General features: G+C 46.6%; 1 protein-coding gene across 1 annotated transcript in view; it reads left to right on the top strand.

Moving 5' to 3' along the window:
• Positions 1–22,456, top strand: part of LOC142965343 (RNA-binding motif, single-stranded-interacting protein 3-like) — a 256,699-nt gene that overhangs the window by 75,186 nt on the left and 159,057 nt on the right. The gene's annotated exons all lie outside the window — the stretch shown is intronic.

The following is a 22,456-nucleotide window of genomic DNA, read 5'->3' as shown; positions in this document are numbered from 1 at the left end:
GTAGACTTAGGGGTCCCCGGCCTAAAGTAAACACCAGTCAATGGAGCCCTTTGAGAGGATCTGTGCCTGTGTCTGCCCCTGCCATAGGCACCATTTACACCCTGCGTAATTCTTTAGAATCGGAAGGGAGAGATGGAGGGAAGGCTTGCGTGTGTGAGAGAGAGAGAGAGAGAGAGAGAGAGAGAGAGAGAGAGAGAGAGAGAGAGAGAGAGAGAGAGAGAGAGAGAGAGAGAGAGAGAGAGAGAGAGAGAGAGAGAGAGAGAGAGAGAGAGAGAGAGAGAGAGAGAGAGCGGAGGGGTGGATGTTACAGGGAGGGGCCAGTTAAAAGCACGGAAAAGGGTTTGGTTACATTACATGGGGTGATCCATTGTGCTCCAGAAATAACAACAGAGCCATCTAAATCCTCCTTTAAAGCCTCGATAGAGGAGAAAGAGACGCGTAGAGACAACAAGGGGGGGGACGGGGGGGGGGGGGAACGGATATACATAGACTCGGAGAGCAAGCGGAAGCGGAATCAAAGGCAGAGAACAAGGTCCACTTTCCGAAGTCTTTCATTAAATCAGTTATCGGTGACGTAAAACTCAGCCATGGCAGCTTAGTCCCCTCTGTCTCCGCTGATGTGGATCTGCTTTGAAGAGTTTATCAAGGGGCTTTTAGGTTTTAGGGCCGGCAAAATGCACCTCTTATATTACATTGACCAAAGCCCGGGACGATGTGTTCTGATTAGTACTAACACAGGAGGTAGTTTAAGTCATTTCCCTCTCTTGTAGTTCCTGATACATGCCTCACGACTGACTGCCCCAAACAAAATACTGTCCCGGCCTCGCCGTAAATCTGAACCCGTCATGTGTTCTACTGGCAGGCTTTTTAGCAACAGCTCTATTTTTTTCTTCTTCACATTTTTCCAATCCTTCTCCTCACATGGTGGAACCATGAATGGCCTTTTGATCATTAATCAACTAATAGCCCTGTTTTTTGTATCTGCCAGTGCCTACAGCTTTATCCCTCCATGTGTAACCGTCAGTCAATGGGGCAGACAACTCCATTTTATTTAGCTTTTGGCCCTGTGTGCACATGCACAAACGTGCACGCGTACTCCAGCAGTTACTCTTAACTCTCCTCATCTCTCAGCTGACAGCTCAGCCCCATCTTACACACCCATACGTTGAGGTTGTGTACACGTTATTGCCTCCCGCGGCCTCTCATAAGCCGGCAAAGCGCGGGGGTGCCGAGACCCGGCGCTCTGCATGCTGCCGTCCACATCTCATTACAGCTAGTGCTCTCTCAACACGGATATCCATTTTGTCAGAAGCACATAGGAGAAGGGAAATGAAATCCCAAGCATTTTTTTATTATTATTTTCTATAGGCAGATGGGAGGAGGAACCTGCTCCGTATTAAGTTTGGAGCACACGGGGGGTTATAAATGCAGAGGCGACGTTACGCGTGTGTGCTGACATTGCACGGCGTTGGTTTACGAGCACAGATGGCGCACGAGCACCTGCGTGCGAATGTGTGCTAAAGAAGTCCACCAATAGAGAGTTTGCACTTGGTGAAGTCGCAGAGAACTGCGAGACCGTGTGCTCGGTAAGAGGTCCAGCGCTTGGAGTGAAGGTCTCAGGTCACATTTCTCTTCCCCACAACAGCCCGTAGTCGTGTTGGAGTGCCCTTGAGCAAGACAGAACAAAGTACCTGCTCACTCACTTGGAGGTCGCTGTGAAAAAGGGGCATCCGAGATAAATGCCTGAAATAGAAAGACGATGCGCTCGGTGGTGGAGCTGCTGCCCCCCGGGGGGATCTCGTCTCTGAGCTCTCCTTCCCGGGACCATCTGGAGATAACATGGCGACTCCAGCCTGTGCTGCAAGAGACAGGGACTCCTACCTGTTTGGTGGAATGGGGCATATGGGGAGGAAGGCGGTGGAACGAGCAGGTCGCGTTTCCTTCAACCGGAAAAAACCCTGGGTTAAGACGTCGAATCCCCAGCAGCTCCCTTATGGGACTGCTGTGAAGAGAGCCGAGCGCGCCAAACAAACCTCACATTCGTGCATCAATTAGATTGCGGATGTGAACTTTTAACCACAGGTGGTCTTTAGTATTTTTGTGCGTGTCATGGCTGGAATTTACAAACACTTGTAAGTGCATTAGAGTCCCAGGATGCCGTGCTCTTCCTCGCGAGGAACTGAAATGAAACACATTTTCTGTGTGTTTTCTGTATTTTCGGAGGAAGGTAAAGAAGGCATGCGGAGTCGACGTGCAGCGAGACGGAGAGAGACGGGGGAAGATGTTGCTTCAGATGAAACGAGACGCATGATGTGCCCTTCAAAACCGACCAACGCGGCGGGACTCTACAAACACACCTGCTTTTCCCCTCTTTCTTGTTTTCACTTGCATTTTCTTTTTGTAACATAGTATGTGCCTGGAGCTGTCTACTCTGGCCCACTGTGTCGCTCTTCTGTCGCCCTGGCAGAGGGCTTGCCTGGCGTTTTTCACGCTCTATTTTCTGTCTCTCCCCCCCCCCCCTTTTGCCTCTGAGGGCAGTTGGGTACAGTCTCACAATTTTGTCTTTTTTTTTTCCTTCCATCTTCAGCTGTTCATGTACAGCCCCACACTTAGGCTCAGACCACTCTTCATCGCTCGTATTTGTTTGCCAAGCCTCCCTTCATCTTTAGATTCTCTTTCATGTTGTCCCTCTTTGTAATTACTCGTTCCCATCCTCCATCGCTTTTTTTGCGTGCCTCTTCCCCTATTTCCGGGAGCCCCTGCTGTATGCTGGGCATGGTGTCCTGCCATCTGTGCAGGATGACACGAGTGGCTGCAGAGACACCTCCTGTGTGGACCCCTTTAATACATACAGCCCATATTATCATACAGAGGAACATATGGGACACCAGTGAAAGTCAAACACACTTAAAGCCTTTTACCATTTCAAGTGGCTCTAATTGTATTTATGATGAGTATAAAAGTCTGATCGTTAGGTGTGTATCTTAACTCTGCCTGCAACATGGCTTTGGCAACATTATGGTCAATATTTTCCAACTGAAGGGAATACTTTTGAGTGAATATATTTGGTCAGGGATTATCAAGTTTGTTGAAAATGAGATAAAGGGATTACAAACTTTGTTGGAACTTCTGTTGGCTCCTGTTGCAGCTCAATAGATACTGAATTATGTGTGCAAAAGGGGGTATACTACTGAATCATTTCAGTGTGATGGTTCAATACCTTGGTCTGAGAATAGCACTGTTCTGCACAGGGAAAACACCACCTGTATTATGTGAACAATCGAGATATTTTTGAAAATAGATATTTTTGTTTCCATTGACGTTATTTCACAGTTTGTTTTACTAAAGTGTAAAATGGCAACCCCTACAGTGATGAATAAACTCGAGCACCCCTGTTTATGTGAACCTATGTGAACCACATAGCTGAAATTCAGAAGGAAGGCAGATGTGGTTTTTTTTGGCCTAATTTATGGGGAAGATAGCGAAAGGCATGAAGGGCTGAGGAGGAGTTGGGTCAGGCCGAGAGACTGAGCTGGTGGTGAAGGATGTCAGGCTGCAGGTCTCGTGCCCAGAGACGGGTGAGGGAGGGGGAAGTAACTGCACCTCGTGAGAGAAAGACAGCCAGAGAGGGGCTTTTGTTGTTCTCGTGTAACCGAAGCCTTCGGTGTCTGCTGCGTCTGCTGCCCTACCTTTTTGGCGTGGCGGTTCACGGGAAGAATGCTCAGGTTGCTGGCGTAGCGACATGTGGCAGCGGAAGGGTAGGAGGAGGTGAAGGAGGCGGCAGCTCGGCTTGGAAGCGTTCACTGACTCAGACCCAGCCGGGGTAATTGCTCCTGCATTTTTAACGAATGGCTGCTGCGTACACTTTGAGGAGCTTGGCATGGCTCCTGCTGACTTTTCACCTCCCCGACTGATCTGTGAAAGTTCCACCCAGTTCCCTTTATAAGAGGTTCTACAGAGAACTTCTATGGTGCAATGGTTCCACCCAGAACCATCTCCTGAGGTTCTATCTATCTATTAGCTTTTCACCTTCTGAGGGTGCTAACAAAAACCGAAGGGGTTGTACCGAAAACCCTTTTGTATTCCAAGGGTTTATCTAGAATCCACTCAGCGGGTTCTACCAGAACCCTTTTATATTTCAAGGGTTTCATCTAGAAGCCACCCAAGGGGGTGTGGACTAGGAGGATCTTTTAACACTCATGCTTCCAACAATCCTTGAAGAACTCTTCTTAATGGAACCCGTAGTCTTACAAAGAACCCAAAACAACCCCTTCCTTTAAAAAAAGGGGTTCTTCAGAAGCAAATGGTTCTGGGTAGAACCTCAGCCCTTAGGGAAGAACCCTTTTGGAACCATCATTATTAAGAGTGTACCTAATGAGACCCAAATGTCTCTTTTATCGTCATTAGCAGCGGTTGTGAATTCAATATGTTAACCAAGCGAAGCCCTTGTACGTGCCAACTTCTTGAAAGACGATTTTCCCATGCTGATCCGGACGGCACTCTCCACAGACAGCTTTGTCATTGTCTTCTCATTTCATCTTATTAAGGGGTTGTAGTCCTAGCCTGCGGTCTAGCCCCATAACGAGACGCATTATGCCGAACCGAGAGCGCCTAATAGCGATGAGCTCATAATCAAAACAGTCTACTATGTAGGCGATAGTGTGTGTTCCATTAAAGTGTTTTCCTGGAAAGTCCTGTAAATGGAGTATCATTTTTCTATTCGCAGTGCATTACTACATATATTTTGAAGTTTGATCTTTCCTTTTTTTTATTGGCACCAGAGAATCAAGAGTCGGAATAAGAGACCGTGAACCCATCGCAGAACGATCAGCAGTCTCATTTTTCAAAGTGGTCTGACAAAGAAGATCCTCTGCCAGTGTAGAGCTCACTTTGAGTGAATTTGCATCACATTTCCATTGTGGCTGCACAAACCGATGACCTGGTGTCTTTCACCTAGATATCCAGACGTGGAAACCGGAGGAGACACCAGCCACAGACATGCAAATGGTAGTGTAGCCTTACCACTGTGATTAGTGTGGGAGGCCCCCGGTCGCCCCTCGCCCAAACACATACACCGGCTGCCTGCGATATTTACTCTACACAGCTGCATTAGTAGTGGCAGGCTCAATGAAAATACCATGTCATGCATAGCTTGAGAAATAGCTCCGGAAAAAGCCAATTCTGCCATGAATGAGGATAAGCAAATAGGCATGAGGGCTTGAATAGCAGCCAGTCCTGTCACATTCCTCCTCTCACACCAGCCACAATGATCTCTTATTCAAATAAGTATACGTGCACCAATTTAGCGCAGCAGATGAACCTTGCGAAGCCTTGTCGAGCAAGTGGGGGATTACCAAGAGCAAACAGGCCTTTTCTCCCGGCTTTATTTGAGTTAAATGACTCAAGCCACCCTTGTAGATTTCGCCTGAATGGTTTATCTGGCAGACCAATGTGTGCGTGTGTGTGCGTGTGTGTATTGGTGCATTAGTCAGAGTATGGAAAAACACTGAGTGGGACAGGTAGGCGGCATGAATTAGATTGCAAGGAGACTGATGCAGGGAGCAAGCCGAGCCAACGGAGTCCCAGACCTGGATAAATGGAGAGGAGAGGAGAGAGCCCACAGCGTGATAAGAGTCCAATTGGAGGAGGAGATTATTATTCTTCGCCAGTAATTAGTAGCACATAAACAGCCATTGGCAGCCGAATTAAAAAGTGTCATTATGATATGTGGCCTCCGTACGAGATGCCGGTCCTCTCCCTTTTCAATAGTTACTCATGTTGCCTCACAGAGCTCTCTGTGTGCGCACACAGAGAGGGTGGGGCACCAGTTGGTGGCGGATTAGTGCTTAAAAATGACGGAAACATACACGAGGGTTTGATGCAGAATACCAGTTTCCCCCTGTACAATCTGCACTGAAGCAAATGCTTCTCTCTCTTCCCTTTTGCCCCTAAATTATTAAGGTCACTCACATTTGCAAGAGTAGGACAGAGTGTGTGTGTGTGTGTGTGTGTGTGTGTGTGTGTGTGTGTGTGTGTGTGTGTGAGAGAAAGGAAATGCAGGCAGGAATCTATGCTTTCACATGCATTTTAGTGAGACAGGTCCTATTCTGTGTCCGAATTTAAATATGCACATTATTACCGATACAAAGTTTTGAATATATGCAAATGTTAGCATTTGAGTACTTTTACAGTTGATGAATACTGATGTTTTTTACCCTCCTGTATGTATTTATTTTTTTGTCCTTGGGCTCCTGTGAAAATGTTAGAAAGCAGTGGCTTTGAAAAGCAGTTAGTTACTTATTCCCTGTCTGCGTTCTTTCTCTCATTAGCTGTCTTTGAGTACCCTGTGGAAGACTTGTATCCATTATTTATCTCTAGCCCCAAAAAACAACAGCTGCACGCTTGTGTAACCGCCATATGCTGTGCTTCTCCCAACATATTGGGAGGAAGAATGCTGTATAGGGAACTTTCTATCAACCCATAGAGATCTGTAGCAAAGCCCCACGCAGAACGCTTATTATTTCAGGCGATCAATGGAAAATACACTGAAAACTACCAAACAGTGAGAACTTTAACTACATCCTGCGATTAAGCACGGAGGCACCTTGCCGAATAATTTCGGGGATGCTCCGGCACCGGTGGAACCGTCGGGAGGGAGTGGAGGGAATAGGGTCACATTAGGATTCAGCCGATAAAGCAATAAACCCTTGTTGGATCTGCAGTCGGCGCCATTCACAGCAGATTCTGTGTCCTCAGCACTTTGGGCCGGCAATTAATCACTAAGCTGACGTTACCCCGCCTTCCTGAGAACGTTTGCATAAACACTCCGGCAGTGGCGAGCCAACGCCCCCCCCCCCATCCCCCCTCACACACACACAGACCCGATGTGATCGTTGAGACGACTGTCGACGCTCTGTTTAGGAACTCCATGCCCCAGTTATGTAGACTTCCTGTAGAGAGCAGGACGATCTGTTTAGTTATAGATTGCAGTTTAACAGCCAGCCGGAGCTCCAGCAGGCGCCCCCCCCCCCCCTCCCCCCCCCCCCCCCTTCCTCCATCCCTCCATCATTCCCCACTCAAGGGTTACGGAGGACGCTCTCATTGGCTGATGTGTGGCAGCATCAAGCGGTGTGTCACATCTGTTTAACGTTGTGCGTCTCTCTGCCGGTGTGATTTGTGAGATGGGAAGCCTTTGAGCCCGTCGAGGCTTTATTAAGAGGATCGCCGGGTGTGTGTTTCCGTGTTGTTACCATAGCGATTGTTGCCAGTAGTGTTTGCTTACCTAGCCCATTGTTTCACAGCGGGTCACACAAGGTTACTGTTACTGTTTCTGCAATCGATTTTTATTAATACTAACTAAATTAACATTTAGCAAAAAGCTATTGAACCCTCACCCTTAATGACATTTAATATTCCAGCTTAGCGTGACGAAGAATTATTCATATTTAAATCGTCTTTACTTGGAATTCAACAAGTTAGGGTTTCTTCTTCCTAACATGGAATGCGAGAGATGTTTCACACACTTTCAAAACGCCAACATACAACAATGGCCCACATTACCGTGTGCATACATAACAGGCTGAGAGGAAACATGAGAGTGCTGGACGCGTATCGTTGAGGAAGGTGGTGGTGGTGGTGGGGGGGGCGGGATGTGTGTGTGTGAGAGGAAGGTGGTGGTGGTGGTGGAGGGGGGGGGGGGGGGGGGGGTGAGAGGAAGGTGGGAGCCCTGGTGAGTTCACGGAGTTCACTGGAGGGGTCTGACACACAGCTCACCCTCCTGCAGTCTCTCTTTCCCTCTGAATAATTTATCTCATATAATTTATCTCTCTACCTCTCTCTCTCTCTCACACACAGACAGACATGCAATTATCTCCCCTTTCACACAAACCCACACACACTTATACACACATGCCTTGGGGTTTGCGTGGGGGGGGGGGGGTTCGGTCCCGGGGCTGGTGTGGAGTGAGCGAGCTGGAATCTGCGCAGAGGGAAACCTGATAGGCGTTCCCTGTGCCAAACACATGAGGTCACCCTGACTGACTGAGCCAGCCTGCCAGCCTCCATCCTTCCACTGCCATCAGATTAAAAGCTTGTATCTCACTGCAGTTCCTTCTTATTGAGGCTACATGCATCCCAGGAAATACAGGACGCATTTTATGTGCCCTTAAGGATGATAAAGCCTTTTTTTTAAATGATGAATGGTACTTTTAAAGTATACTTTTATAACGTTTACGGTTATTACAGCTCTGGTCCTGTTTCCAGCAGCGTTGGCCATCAGTAGTAGCACTCACCAAGACACTGTTGAGATGTGGGAACATGGCAGCTTCCCGAAAATGTCGTCAGACGTGGCAGGAAATGAGCCGTCAGACACTCATGCAGGTTTCAAACAAGTTTATTTGGAAGAGAAAGCCAATGGCAAAAATGATTATAGTCGTTAACATCATCAAATTCTACCGATTTCAACTTTGATCTGCTCTGCTGCTGCTTGTTGTTGTTGTGCAATCATCTGACCGCCTGACCTCTGTCATAATATATAGAAAGTATGACCAAAACTATTTAAAAAAAAAAGGAAAGACACAGGGAACTTGGAATTATTTAATTTCCGGCAAGAATCAAACACTTACATCATCATGTTATGAGGTTGTCATGTAACAGCTTTTTTGCTATTCACCGTTGCCAGGGAAGGATATTGGAGGTTATTCCAGTAAAATAAAATAAAAGTATAAATCACAAACAAATCAAACAAGAACCTGAAAGTTATTTTGAACTCTACCACGACAATATGAACTACTTGTCCCCGAGAGTCTGCAAATGGCATAAAGTATCTGCCGCATAGTTAGCCTGAAAAACAATGCACTCTGCAATCTCTCCAAAGTGGATGACTCTGAAACGTTGGAATATTAAAACGGAAATTCTGTAGCAACCGTAAGCTCTAGAGACGCGCCTTTTATCCTGAGCAGCCCTTTGAAATACCCCCCCAAACCCAAATAACACTGTCAACTCAAAGCACTGCTCTCAAAAGGACCCTAAACATGTGTTCTTTAGATCCCGGCTCCTGTTCTCTTGTCACACAAGCATGCAACACAGACACCCGCATTCAATCAGCCAACATACACACACACACACACACACACACTAGCATGCATTCTTTCTCCAACACGCACACACACACGCAAAACCTCCCACCCCCACAGGACAAAGCAGTCACCCCCTCGCTCCCACGCATCTCGTGTTCTTCCCATATTATGTTCAAATGGACACGCATAATTGCGCTGGCGAGGTTTGTTGTTTTTGTTGGCGGTCATCAACAGCCCCCTTGAAGCCTCCGACAGAGGTGATCATTGTTGCAGGCCTCGCAAATCTACATCGCAGCGCTCACAAATATGCTGTTTCTGTGAGGTCCCCGTCGTGGAGATCGGAGTGTAATGTGAGTAATTGTATAATACGATATCGTTAAAAACATAATAACTTTCCGGCAAAATGCTCAGATGACATTCGTTTTATTGTGTGCAGTTGTTAGCACAAAATAGCTCTTATTGTAAGTCTTTATAGTGCAACCACTTCCCCTCCGACACAGGCCCCCGAGGTAAAGTGGGGGTGAAATGAAGCGTAGAGGGAAGTCTGGGCTCGCGAGACAGCTACACCTGTACTAACGCCAGAATACAAGCGCTGTCATTCTTAGACCTAAACTAAAGCACTGTAATGACATTGCAGCTGCCAATATCGCTGTGCGGAGACATTTACAGTGCCACCAGTGTTTAACATTCCCTTCTCTGTGTCCCGCTTGTCACGAAGCAGAGCGAGTCGTTACCGGATCGGCTCGCACGTGTCGGCCTTTATTTCCCCCCTGCTTGTATCCTGTAGGCTGTAATGCCTGTTTCAGATGTTTTTGAGCGCTCCGCTACCCTGAATAACCTTCCTTCACTGACTTCCGCAAGTCATTTGAGGTTGGGTGAAGTTTTTAAATAAAGCTGTGGCTTGTGGCGGCTAGCTGACTCTATATGCTTTTGTATACGCTAGCCGGAGCCAAACATGGCCTTTTTTGCATCCCATCGGGTCCAGCGGCCACATGTAGATGTTTAAGTCGGGTAAATATGAAGCTGAAACCACAGAATGTGAGATGGGGGGGAAAGCAGCTGTGAGTGTATGTAAAGACTTAATAACATGGATAGTCACTTTTACCAAAAGACTGTTTAAACAGTATAGAATGATCCTAACCTCAAAAATGTTGTTCTATGCAGGTAATCATTGTTTAAAGGGGACATCTACTGCTCATTTTCAGGTTCATGCTTGTGTTTGGGGTTGCTACTTGGTCATGTTAACATGCTTTAATGTTCAAAAAACACATCATTTTTCTCGTACGGTCCGTCTGAATATACCTGTATTCACCCTCCGCCTGAAACGCTCCATTTTGGTGCCTGTCTCTTTAAGACCTCCTACCAAGAAAAGCCCTGTCTGTTCTGATTGGCACAACTTTGCAAAAGGAGATACTCATATGGGTGGGGGGAGGGGGGGGGGGGGATATTCTAATGAGCCTGCATGTGACATAGGAAGGGGAGCCACATCTGATTGGCTTGTTGAATCACATGTTTTCTGACTGGGCTGTTGGTGAGACTCCAGATACCCAAACATATATATATGTGCCTTTTAATGATATCTCACATCTTTGGTTTCATTGTTGACAGACATATAGGAAGAGGTAGAGTGCAGTACATTTATATATGTACTGCACTCTACAGTACGTTAATAGCTCCCGCCATTAGTCTACTAATGGGTGTGAAAGGGTGAATGACACGTAGTGCTGAAGGGCTGCGAGTGGTCGGAAGACCAGCAAGACGCTATACAAGCAGCATGCCATTTACCAAGTCCATGATCCAAATTGTAGGTTTTTTTCAGGCCCTTTGAAGATTTCTTCACAACCCTATATTGTAATGTAATCTTTCCCTCGCAATTCTCACAAAGATGTTCTGTAGGATGGTGCGTGGTTCCCTTTGCGGCCCTCTGTTCCCCTGCTTTCTGTGGAGCAGCACAGGTTTGTGTTGCGGGTTAGAGAGGGTGAGTTAATGCAGAACGTCAAACCAGCTTGTCGCGCTGACCCGTGCAGATTGTGTAGTGACCCCGGCGGTGCTGCCCTGAGCCTGTAGTTGGAATCCAATCTCCTGGCTGGGATAGGGTGCGTGTTTTAGCAGTCGGCTTTGAAAACTTTGCCCCCTCCCCCCCTCCCTCACCCCTGCCTCTTCCAAAATGTCTATCATTCCTCTAATAAAACCTGGTTTGTTTTCACCAGTGATGACCTGGATTAGGAGGATTTTATTTTTTTTGTCTCACAGGAGGCAGTGGCACATTTGTTTAATCACATTAGCCCCTCTGTGCTCTTACACTGTGTAGAGACTGGAACATTGGAACGCTTTGTTCTGTCTTTAGTAAGAGAGAGAGAGAAATATAAAAAGAATATATATAAAGATAACTGCTGGTAATATCAAATGCCAATCCCCCCTCACTTTTATTAGATCGTTTCCAGGGGTTCATGAGGTGAAGAACATAAAGCCGCAGCGGATCAATAGAAATATTTGCTACACTGAATCACTGAATTACGATTAAATCAATAGGACTACATTATGTTTAAATGTTCATCAATTTTAGATTCAGCGCCGTTGAAGAGGGATGATTTTATCAACCAAAAAAAATGTCCGCCCTCAACTTGTGGTTTCAGATTACACTCGCTCTTCTTCCAATTACAAGCCCGGGGGGGGGGGGATCGATGGCTACAGACAAGTGACATCGCTGAGGCATTTTAAAGGGGAACTGAAATCACACGGGGTCTGAGCGCCAGGTTGTTTAATGAGTCATCCCAAGGAGTGCTTCTCCACACCTATTCGTTTCCGCTCTCCATTCGGGGCCCCTTTCGCCGTCCACCGTCGGTGGGCAATCGTCCGGAACTATGACAAATAAAAGCTACGCCACCTCAAGCTGAGATGCATTAGTGCCGTTTTAAAACACGGCGCGGGGTGAGACTGCGCCCCTGTAATTGGATAAAAGTGAATGCGGGGAGGAGCAGGAAGAGGGATGGGATGCGGGGCGAGCGGCCTCACGGAGCGACTTCAGAGTGGATCGTCAGCAGCCTCTCAAGGGCAAAAGCATTAGCTGAAGGTCTGTTTTTTTCTTTTATCACACGCACGCACTTTACGTTCTCTCTTCAGCACATGCTCTCGTCTCTGCTCAGGGAAAGATTCAAGCGTTACTCGCACAGTCGTAACTGATGGAGTGGTTGGAAAGAGGGAAATGTTTGACTGAACGGTGGAAAGAGGAAGGATGCAAAGCGGAGCAGAGGGAGCGTTTTCTAGCGCGGATATACGATGAAATTAAAAGCGAGTCGCAGACATTGAAGATTACAATCAGATATCAGCAACCTGCTGAGAGTCTTCAGTGTGATTTTCCTGAGAGCGAATCGTTAACTCTGTTGCTCGCTCCACAATGGCTGGCAACTTGAGAATTCTAAATAATTAGACTCAAATAGAGAAGCCATTATGGAAAAGGAAAAGGTGATGTTGCTGATGCAGACATGTGTGTGTTTATTGATCCACCGTGTGAAGACGTCACAGTATGTTATATAACAGAGATGGCTGGTATGGATGTTTTGTGATATTAATATACGTCATCATGTTGTGAATTTCTCAGCCATTCCATTGAGCAGCTGGTTGTGGATAATAACATAATCAGATGGAATTCCTGTTTTGGGCTAATACATTGAATTAAATCCCTGGAAAATGACTTCGTACATGATGCAAAGAGAAAAACAGACGCCTTGCTAATTGATTCTGCAGTATTTCCCACAATGCCCTAGCACAAGCAGATATTTTTAAAAAGAGCAGCTACCTCGGTATACATTTTCCTCGGTGTCATATTGCATACGCCTAATTCACACAGGCACACGGTCCCCTTAAGGTTCTCTTGGTGTCACCTTTTGTTTAGTCTTCTAGTCTCTGACTTCAGTGAGCTCTGTCTTGTCAGCAGGTGTCGCTTCTAAACTTTCAGTGGTTCTCCGGGTACCTGTCTTACTTCTTTTTTTTTTTTTTGCCCGTTTGGTAGGAAAATGCAAACCGCAACCATCTTGTACTAATAAATATATGTATAATACATTTACATAATACATACAATGCAAAAAGCCGTATTCCCCGACGCCTCACCCAGTGATTGCTGACTGCCGAGCAGACGCCGATGCATTATGCAGCGGCATCACCGTCGCCGCGAACGTGCTTTTAAGGTGTCCTTTTTACCCCGGCGCCCGGGCGACACCTCATCCCGCTCTCAGGAGGAGCAGAAGGAGAGCGGCTCCGGGTTTGAAGGGTGAATGCATCCTGGCACACTCAAAGCATGTGGAAAGGGTAGCCTGATTCGACTGCTCGCGCCGTTTGCTCCCGCACGCCTGAGCTGGTGAGCTTCAAGGTGCTTCTTGGATTTCAGGAGGGGCCTTTAAACTTGAAACCAAAGCGAGGCAAGTCAATTTCTTTCCCCCCCTCAGTGTGCCTGCCAGAAAAAAAGAAGAAAAAAAAGCGCTTGCTGCTTTTGTTTTTTTTGTTGGTCCCAGCAGTGCTGAGAGTATGCCCACCAATTAGGGCATGCCGATCCTCACAGCCCATGAATTATTAAGCGCGGCCCATCGACTAGGAGCAGTGACGGAGGGCAAGAGAGAGGGCCAAGCCACCTGAGCACCACCAGCTGCATTTGTTACAGCACTGCACCATCGCCGCTCCACCAAATGCTCCAGCATTTGGTTTTGCCGCTGATTATTATTATTTTTTGCTTATTCTCCATCTACAAATTGGATAAATGCAGCATTTATTCAACAACATGCATGTATCAGAAAAAGGAAAAGAAGCAGAGCGACAGATAGGATAATGTACGGTATTAGATTGCAACACCGGCTACCCTCAAGGTCAACTAATTCATTCCTGCTGTCCAATTTATTGCCTGCTAGGAGCTAAGGCAATGAGGTGCTGTGAACCTTGAGCTCATGTCTATATAGAGGGTCTTCACAGCCATATTACAGGGTGGGGGTGGTGGGTTGGGGGGCTCCATCCAGCTCCAGCGGCTAAAACCTGACCCTGTGATCGCGACGGCCAAGGTCTGCTTGTTTTCTTTTTTTTGTTGGTGGAGGGGGGGGACACAAAGTTAACGGTTCCCGGGTACCATCACCTCATCATAAATACTGTAAGCCTTCGAGACGCCGCCAATGGGCCGTAACTCGCAGTGAACGGCGGGAACGCTGCGAAATTAGCTGCCCGTCAAATGCGACTCCTGGCGATTGTCGGTGCTTAAGATGTATTAGACGGAGAAGGGGAACTGCTTTTGTGTGGGAGCCCCCCGCCTTACTGGATAACAGAGCTATCATTATGCATGAATAATTGGATGCATTCCTTTTATTTATTTTTTCCCCTCTCTTTTCACCAGTGGGCTGTTTAATGTAGCAGAGTTGTCAAATATGGCTGTCGCAGGGAGAAAGAGTGAGCCAAGACTGATTACTTTACGTGAATGACTTTTTCTTTTTTTCACTCTCTTGCAGAATTGAAATAATTCGGAGCAGTTAAGAGAGGAGTGGGACTGTGGAGAGAAGGATATTTGTGGATATTGTGGCAAAGGGGGGAGGCTTTTAAGTGTGTTGTGATTTAGCTAGTTATCGTTTTGCTGCAGGGAACGAGGCGAGAGGAGAAGGCCGGTCTCTCAGATGTCTTTAAATGGAGATCCTGACTGCCTACTTGCCCGCTCGCTTGCGCTGAAATGGCTGGTTCAATCTCCGTTTGGTAATATACATTAGCCATGGTCCTGTTTGTCACCGGAATAGCTTAAGTGCCCTTTAGCTGGCATTAGATCCGGCGTTTTCCTCTCTGTCGCGCCCTTGTTTCTGGCCGGGCCAAAATAGTGTGATGCTCGCATAAGAGCTCCGCTTGGTTCGTTTATCAGAGCACCTCCCTGTCAGGGAAACACACATACAACGATGCGTCATACCCAGCTCAGGCTAGACTCCATGAAAATTACACAGAAATTATGTCCTTCAGTTTTTCCTCTCTCTCTCTCTCTCTCTCTCTCTCTCTCTCTCTCTCTCTCTCTCTCTCTCTCTCTCTCTCTCTCTCTCTCTCTCTCTGTGTGTGTTGTCTCTTCTCTTTGCTCCCTTGACCATTGAGTTTCTCCCTCTGGGCTTGACAAGCAGCAATTTGAAGAATATGCGACACACTGCGAGCATGTGAGAGGCTCCTTTTGGACGCTGCCTTGTCATGGCAGCAGGATGACAATAAGGCAACAGTCAAAATACCATAGAAACAGATTTACGGGGTTGATTCACCAGTATGATGTTGACAAGTGATAATTGAAGAGCTATTTATCCACTCACAACAAATATAGGTCATGGAAATAGAGATATACCTTCTTAAAGTGCTAGATATATACCAATAAGCGTGGTATTTAATCTTATGTTATTATTGTATTTTATATTCATTTTATAGTCTTTTGTACTGAGTTTATATGTGAAGAGCCATATGAATAAGAATGGATAGAGGGGGGTATTGTACTTAATGAGATGTGGATTCAATGCAGGGGACATAGTGATGTTAGTAATTAACTGTTTAGACCGATTACTGCCATGAGTTAGTAAAAAAGCTGAGCAAAATTGTGAGGAGCAGCTTGACACTTAAATGAGAATAGCAGGTCCACCTTTAAATTGCTCAACAATGCACGCAACATCGTGGCTTCTAATGCCTGATTTATACTCCTGCAGCTGTGCACAGTACTGTGGCGGATTGCGCATTGCGTGTCATTTTTTTAAAATTTGGTTTTCAAATCCTTTGTGAGGCCGTCTTTCATTTATTTGACAGGCGTGATTCAATAGATCCATCTAAGTTTTGCCCAAAGCAAAACAATTATAGAAGAGTTTGGCGATGAGGAGGAGCTCATGTGCCAAGAACTCATACATTGGTGGTGGTGGTTGTTGTAACAGGATGTAAGTTACTGGAAAACCCACTCTCCGGTTCTGATGTGAAACCAAACTTCTGGAGTGTAGTCCCATTTTTCAGCAGGTGCGTGGCGCAGCTCTCTTTGAGCTCAGCCAGCCATCTCTTCGGATACTGTGTGATGGATGAACTTGGGACAGTTGCCCGTTCTGCGCATACAGCTGGGGATTAATGATGGATTCAACCTGTTTGTGCATCAGTTATCGTTGCAGCTGGGCGTGCTAGACACGAAGCTTTACTAAACAGTAAATCATTATTTAACGAGTGTCGCCTATTGGCCAGAAAACTAAACTCTAAATCATATCAAACCAACTGCAGTTCCCAAAAAGGATAGGAAGTTTAAAAGAAAAGACGGTCTGTCAGCCAGTAAAGTTGTTGTCAGTAATCAAAGTTTTGGCTAAATGTGTTCTCTAAATTTAGTCGTGGGAAGCAAAAATAGACTCACTTAGAAGTGCTGGAGTCTAAAGATTTAGACCCCCTCAGTGTCAGAGACAGCTGTCGCAGACTTTTCATGAGATGCCTTCTGTCTCTTTGACTGCATTATTCCTGTAGTCTTTCTGTCAGTCCCCAAACCACGATCAGAGGTCTTCAGGATTTCGTTTTCTCTAAAAAAAAGTCTGGGCCCAGACAGGAAAGGAAGGGGAGCCGTCAGTCGCTCATGAGTTGTTTACTTTTCCAAATCGTGACTCAGCCTCATTATCTTTAGTCCTCTTTACACCTGCCAACCAGCTGTAGCCTTCACTACACACTTAACTGTCTGCTGACGGCCTTTTGTTATGTCTGCTTTCCTCAATGTCTGCTTTAATTACCTCAATACGTGCCTCCGGTTAACCAAAGTGAAACTGCGTGTCCCTCGGTATCCTTCAGTTTACCCGTAGTCCTGCTTTGGTGAAACAGATCCATGGGCCTCGAGATGAGTCTTAAAGATATGCCGGGGCTGATGGGATTGTAGCGAGTTAAGTCGGGCCTCTTGTGAAGCAGCCTGTAACTAATTAATTCTGCATTTCTTAAGGAATAAACGTAGGAATGCCACCCTGGCCTGTCGACTGCATTCTGTGTGTGGCAAGTCTCGCCTCCTTGTCATCCGCCGGGTCTCTGAAATTATTTATTTTTAAAACAGCGTGAGGATCATTGTGATGGTAATGGTCCGTCCGGACCCCCTTCATATTCAGCGCCACAATGACTCCGCTGTCTCGGGTATTTGAAGAGGTGGTCTGCTGCTGCTGCTGCTGGCAGACGACCGGGCCGAGGAGCTTCCTGTTCATGTGGTAATCTGCGCGGCGGCACAATGGAGCGAGCGCTGTTCTCTCAGAGCCCGGCCTCCGCGCATTCAGCCGGAGAATGGAGGGCCGCACACCACCGACAATGACAGTCCGCTGCTATCATCTCATGAAAAGCCTCCGTTGGAGGGTAAATAAATAGTTTAGGAACCCTTTAGCGAGCACAATAGGCCAGACCGCCGCTGATTTTCATCTTTGACGTCTCCTCACAATTTGCCCTTCCTTGTGAAAATATAACGTCGGGCTGGAAAAACGTAGTGCCGAACAGAATGTACTAACTTGTAACTCAATTGTATTTGACTTTGAGGCAGAGCTGTAAGGGCGGGGCGGGGGGGGGGGTTTGGTGGTGAATTAAAAAAATAAATAATGAACAGGGATCATTTTCGTCACGCAAGATTTCAATTTGAAATGAAATAAAAGCCAATTGTCAGATTCATTAGCTGAGAGGGGATTCCGCAGTACGAGCTCGATGTTCCAGTGACTACTTTTCAATCTCTTAACAAACGTGTGTGCATCAGACACAAGGGTGACATCATGAAAATAAGTCAAAATAGCCTCTTGAATCTGCACAAAACAACAACAAAACCCTCTATTGCTATTGTTGCCCTGCGTTTTCAGAAAGTTGTTTTGAGTGAGAGCACAAAAGCAATTGTCAGAGGGAAGAAGAACCATAATCCCCGGCTTTGATTCATGAAGTGGCTTGCAGCAGGACTGCTGATTTGGGACAATTGCACATCTTTCCTTGAAATTCATGGCCGTTCCGTCGGCACTGTGATACGAAATTAGACCTCTGAGAAGCTTCGCGAATAGATCCAGTGCATAAGGAGAGACAGAGTGGCGAAGCACTCCTTTCTGTCTGGCTTCAATGGGAATGTATGAGCGATGAAAGAAGAGAAATGCATGAATGGAGTGCACAATCCTTGACTTCTTCTTCAGCCCACAGTTTAAGTGGAAAGAATGAATAACTTCAGTTTCCTTTAGAAGATATAAAAAGGCCCGATAGCGTCACTGTTGCGTGTGTGCTAACCTGCTTGAACCCAGATGGCCTGTGTTTATCTTCGCCGGCTGCGATCCCTTATACCGCGTCCGAGTGCTGCATGCATTAAACTCGTCCAGAGTCACTGAGGCAAGCAGTCGGGCAAAAGGGGGAAACATTACACCATTACGCTCACCTGTTCCGCAGCCGTGGTGACTTATCTCATGAATAAATCACACTACCGAGGTCCGCGCAACTCCCACACTGCACCTCTTCTCCTTTTTGGCAAACGGCCGCATCGCCATCCGTCTTTCTTTCTCTGCTCTCTCCCTCCTCACCTCCCCGCCGCCTCGTGTCTCACACCTCTCGCTCTATAGCTGGCCCGGCCGACAGCGCTCCGCTTTATTTATCGCGGCGCTGTGACACTTTTGGATAAAGCTCCGCACCAAAAACTGATTGAACTCTGCCCATGTGAGCTGGGAAGCACAGATCATTCCACCTTTTGGTTTTCCAGTAAGTCACGGGACTGACAGCTCGGGACGGTGTGCCCAGAAGAGGCTGACTCTCTGGCTTTTAAATCAAGCGGAGCGACACTTGAGTCGTCCCTAACTCAGCGGGCCGAGCCAATATGCCAAACCAACAGAAATACTGAGATACTATGTCGAAAATTAAAAATGAAATGGACTGATGAATAGGAAAATAAAAAAAGAACACAAGGTATGTGTGTGTGTGGGGGTGGGGGGGTTCTGTTTGATCCTTGTCTTTGATGTGAAAACCTTGCTTTTCCTGACACATCGTTCTTGGTTCTGACATATCCGGGTGAACAGAGGCAGAATAGCAAAGATGTTACACTGCGGCATTGTTCTCACATTGACCCGAAGTAAAACAATCCGCAGTATGTGAGCTTAGGCCCAGAGGAGGCGGGCGGATACAGGCCTTTATTATTTATTTAGTTTTGTGTTGAGTAACGCTGATATTCCTTCAAGGGGGATAGTTGCTCAACACACTGTGCAGAATCTGGCACGGCGTCGTCTTTGGCCTACTAAACTCTGCTCAACACTATGTTAAAACTCCCCCAACGGCTGTTAGACGGGGTGGAGAAAGGGGGTGGAGAGAAGGAGGGGAGAGACTCTCTGAAGATGGGGGGGGGGGGGGGGGCAGGAAGGAGAAATGGAGGACTAGCAGCCAGATGAGGATTGGGATGGATTTAGGGATAGATGAGAGCTGACTGGAGGGGATTGGACAGGGTGACGAGAGGATGGATGGAGCACTAGCAGGGGGGATAGATTCACTTATGGAGGGTTAGGGAGGGGGGGGGGTTCAAGACGGGCCACAGGACTGGAGATAAGCGCCGGAGACAGTTCAATGTACGTAGAAAACAAGCCGCTAAGGCTGTGAAGAATCTTTTATCCCTTGTCAAAACAAAAGGCTTGCATTGTGCCGCCGAACCGAATTGGAAATATGTTCGTTAGACGCTGATTTACTGCTTCGACAAAGTGCACTTGTTCAGTGAGGATGATGAGTCATTGCCTGAAGTGCACCATCAGCCCACTTCAGAGTATAAACTTGCAGCAAATAACGTGACAAATCAGATCCCATCCAGGGCCACAGCCAAGTGACTCAACCCCGAATCGCCTGCAGCCGCGAAGGCCTTTAGTGAGCCGGTGTGCCAAATCAGAGGCCTCGAAGGTGGGAGCTTCAGACACTCTGCTCACGGAGACCAGAGCTGCGATGCAGTCCGGCGGTCCTCGCCAACACATATCGTCAAAAAGTGTAAATAGCAGCGGTGAAGCAGCACAGTTTACAGTATGGGTTGTGATGATGGACGGCACGCCCTCGGGTGTTGATGTAGCTTTCACGTTTGAGTACAAACTGTAACATTTGTTGTGCAAATATTTGGATACAATTCGATTTCAAACATGCAGAAGATCCGAGATGATGTTTTCATCTTGCCCCCCCCCCCCCCATTTGAAAAATAAATATATAAATAATAAATCTTGTCGGTTTGATTGCCTGCTGCTGCACGACCTTTTCTCAAACACATCCAGAAGTTCACATCCATCAAAATCTCATTTACAGCTCGCCTCGCAATTACAGAATTGCAGGATAATGTGCCATTTCAAAAGGCATTTTGTTTTTCACACAATAATGTTTTTTTTTGTTTTTTTTACCTGAGTTACTCTGTGCCTCATTTAAATTATGTCTGTAGAGTGGAAACATTTGAGCAATAATCAAAAAGAATAAGAGCCAAATAAACCTTGAATAATACCGTATTACAGATGTGCTCCGTCCATCTTTAAGCGCTTAAACGCCAGTGGCATCACCTTACTGCTGCTGCTTGTACACACCTGGTTATTTCTGGCTTGTTGTAAGGAAAGAACACAGAGTCCCGGGTTGGTCATGATCCCTGTGTGAAACCCCTGGATGTGTTTTTCAGATGTACGTCATAAAACAACCCCATAAACCACCGGGAGCCGACCGTTTTCCTCGCCCCCGGCCTGTTCGTTCTACCTGTGTCTCAAGCCTTCCTGCCACAACAGCCGCTGGTGTTTAGTGCCAGTGTTTAGTCTGGCAACACGCAGCACGTTCACACGGCGAGGCGCAGAATGGTGGCGATAGACGGGTACGTGGTATAGTTGAATAATGTGAAGGAATAGGTGGAGTTCTCACGCACTGTCAGCACTGACTTTATTATAGATGCGTGTCATGGATCTTTGTGTGGCGTTGAATGCGAAGCAGCCGCTTAATATCAAAGCCACAGTGTGCGTCGACCGATCACAAGAGGAGCCAAACACCTGGGACACTGAGCAGCTCAATAATTAAAGAAAGACAACCTTAAAATGAGGCAAACGACAAGATCAATAGGGAAAAAAAGTCATTGAGTAAATAAATAAAGGCAAATAGTCTAACATTTGACTATTTTCTTCATATTCCCTTAATAGTAATTGATTCTGCGGTCCTTGTCTTCATTAGAAGACTTCTGAAACATTCTCCTTTTTTCTGTATGAGTTGTTTTTCCTTCAAGGTTATGAAGATGTTCCCAGATCAGATCTGAGATGGGTCTGATCTGCCTTCCCCTGTTTGAACCTCTCTCCTTTATAACAGTTGATTCTTTTCTAATCTTTTATACGTAGCTGTTTGCGATCTGGCTCCACTTTTATCTTCTTGTAGCTGCCCCGTGACTTTAGCGTAAAGATGTTGTCACATGTTGGGAACTTGATGCCTGACGAAGGTCAATGACCTACTCAGCCTTTTCTCTCCGTACACAAAGCGTAGCATGTATAGATGTTCTAGAATTTGCTGAGGAAAACCTGCTGGCGGTCGTCTTTAATGCGTAAAAGCACTCCGTGTGAGCCTGCTGTTGGTAAAGGCAGTGACAGCATCGCTCAGTTATGCAAACATTACGTATTGCTTTGAACGTATGGCTGTGGGCACACAGTCAAACGCTCGCTGAAGTCAGCGTCGGGCAGTAACTCATGCACTGGGCTGTTCGGGAGGGGGGGACCTTCGAGCCTCTTTGCCGCTCCAGCACCAATTACAGCCTTATTTATGAATTTGAGCACAGTTGACCTTCTGGAAGAGGGGACGTAAATTTGTTTGTCTGGAGAGCGGCGTAACAAATGGCATTCTGGGACGGCTCAAGCTTCCTTTCTATCAATCTGTCCCTTGTCTCTCTCTCTCTCTCTCTCTCTCTCCCCGTGTCTGTCCCCTTGGCATCCACACTTCGGCAATAACTCATCAGCCGGTCAGCTGTCTGGTAGTCAGTCATTTAGAAACGAGTTGGTCTTCTTAGACGGACAGATATAAGCCAGTGGACCTATGAGCGAACATGGAAGTAGCATGTTTCGTCTCCCAGTGTCCCTCTCTCCGTTAGGCAGCCTGGAGAAGAGTTCGGGGCAGGACGCCAGCCCATGTGCGTGACTGGGCTGGTAGACATTTGTCTCGGTGAGAGACGGGTCACGCAGAGAAAGAGCTCGTCCCCGCTCTCTCCACATCTACCACAGCCCTCTGTCTGTGCTCAGGCTTCCTGTGAAGCACATAACTGGAGAATACATTCACATATGCGACAAAATACTGATTCATAAAAAAATCTTTAATTGGCTGCTTAAGCAAGTTCAGACCTTTTTTGTGCTTAAATGATACATGGATTAGTTGATTTAAAGAATGTGAATTGTCTTTTTTTTCGTTTTGTATCA

This window comes from Anarhichas minor, unplaced genomic scaffold (genome assembly GCF_050575085.1).
Source record: "Anarhichas minor isolate MPS153535 unplaced genomic scaffold, ASM5057508v1 ptg000033l, whole genome shotgun sequence".
NCBI lineage: Eukaryota > Metazoa > Chordata > Actinopteri > Perciformes > Anarhichadidae > Anarhichas > Anarhichas minor.
The sequence above is the reverse complement of the archived record's forward strand: the minus strand, read 5'-3'. Positions and strand labels throughout refer to the sequence as shown.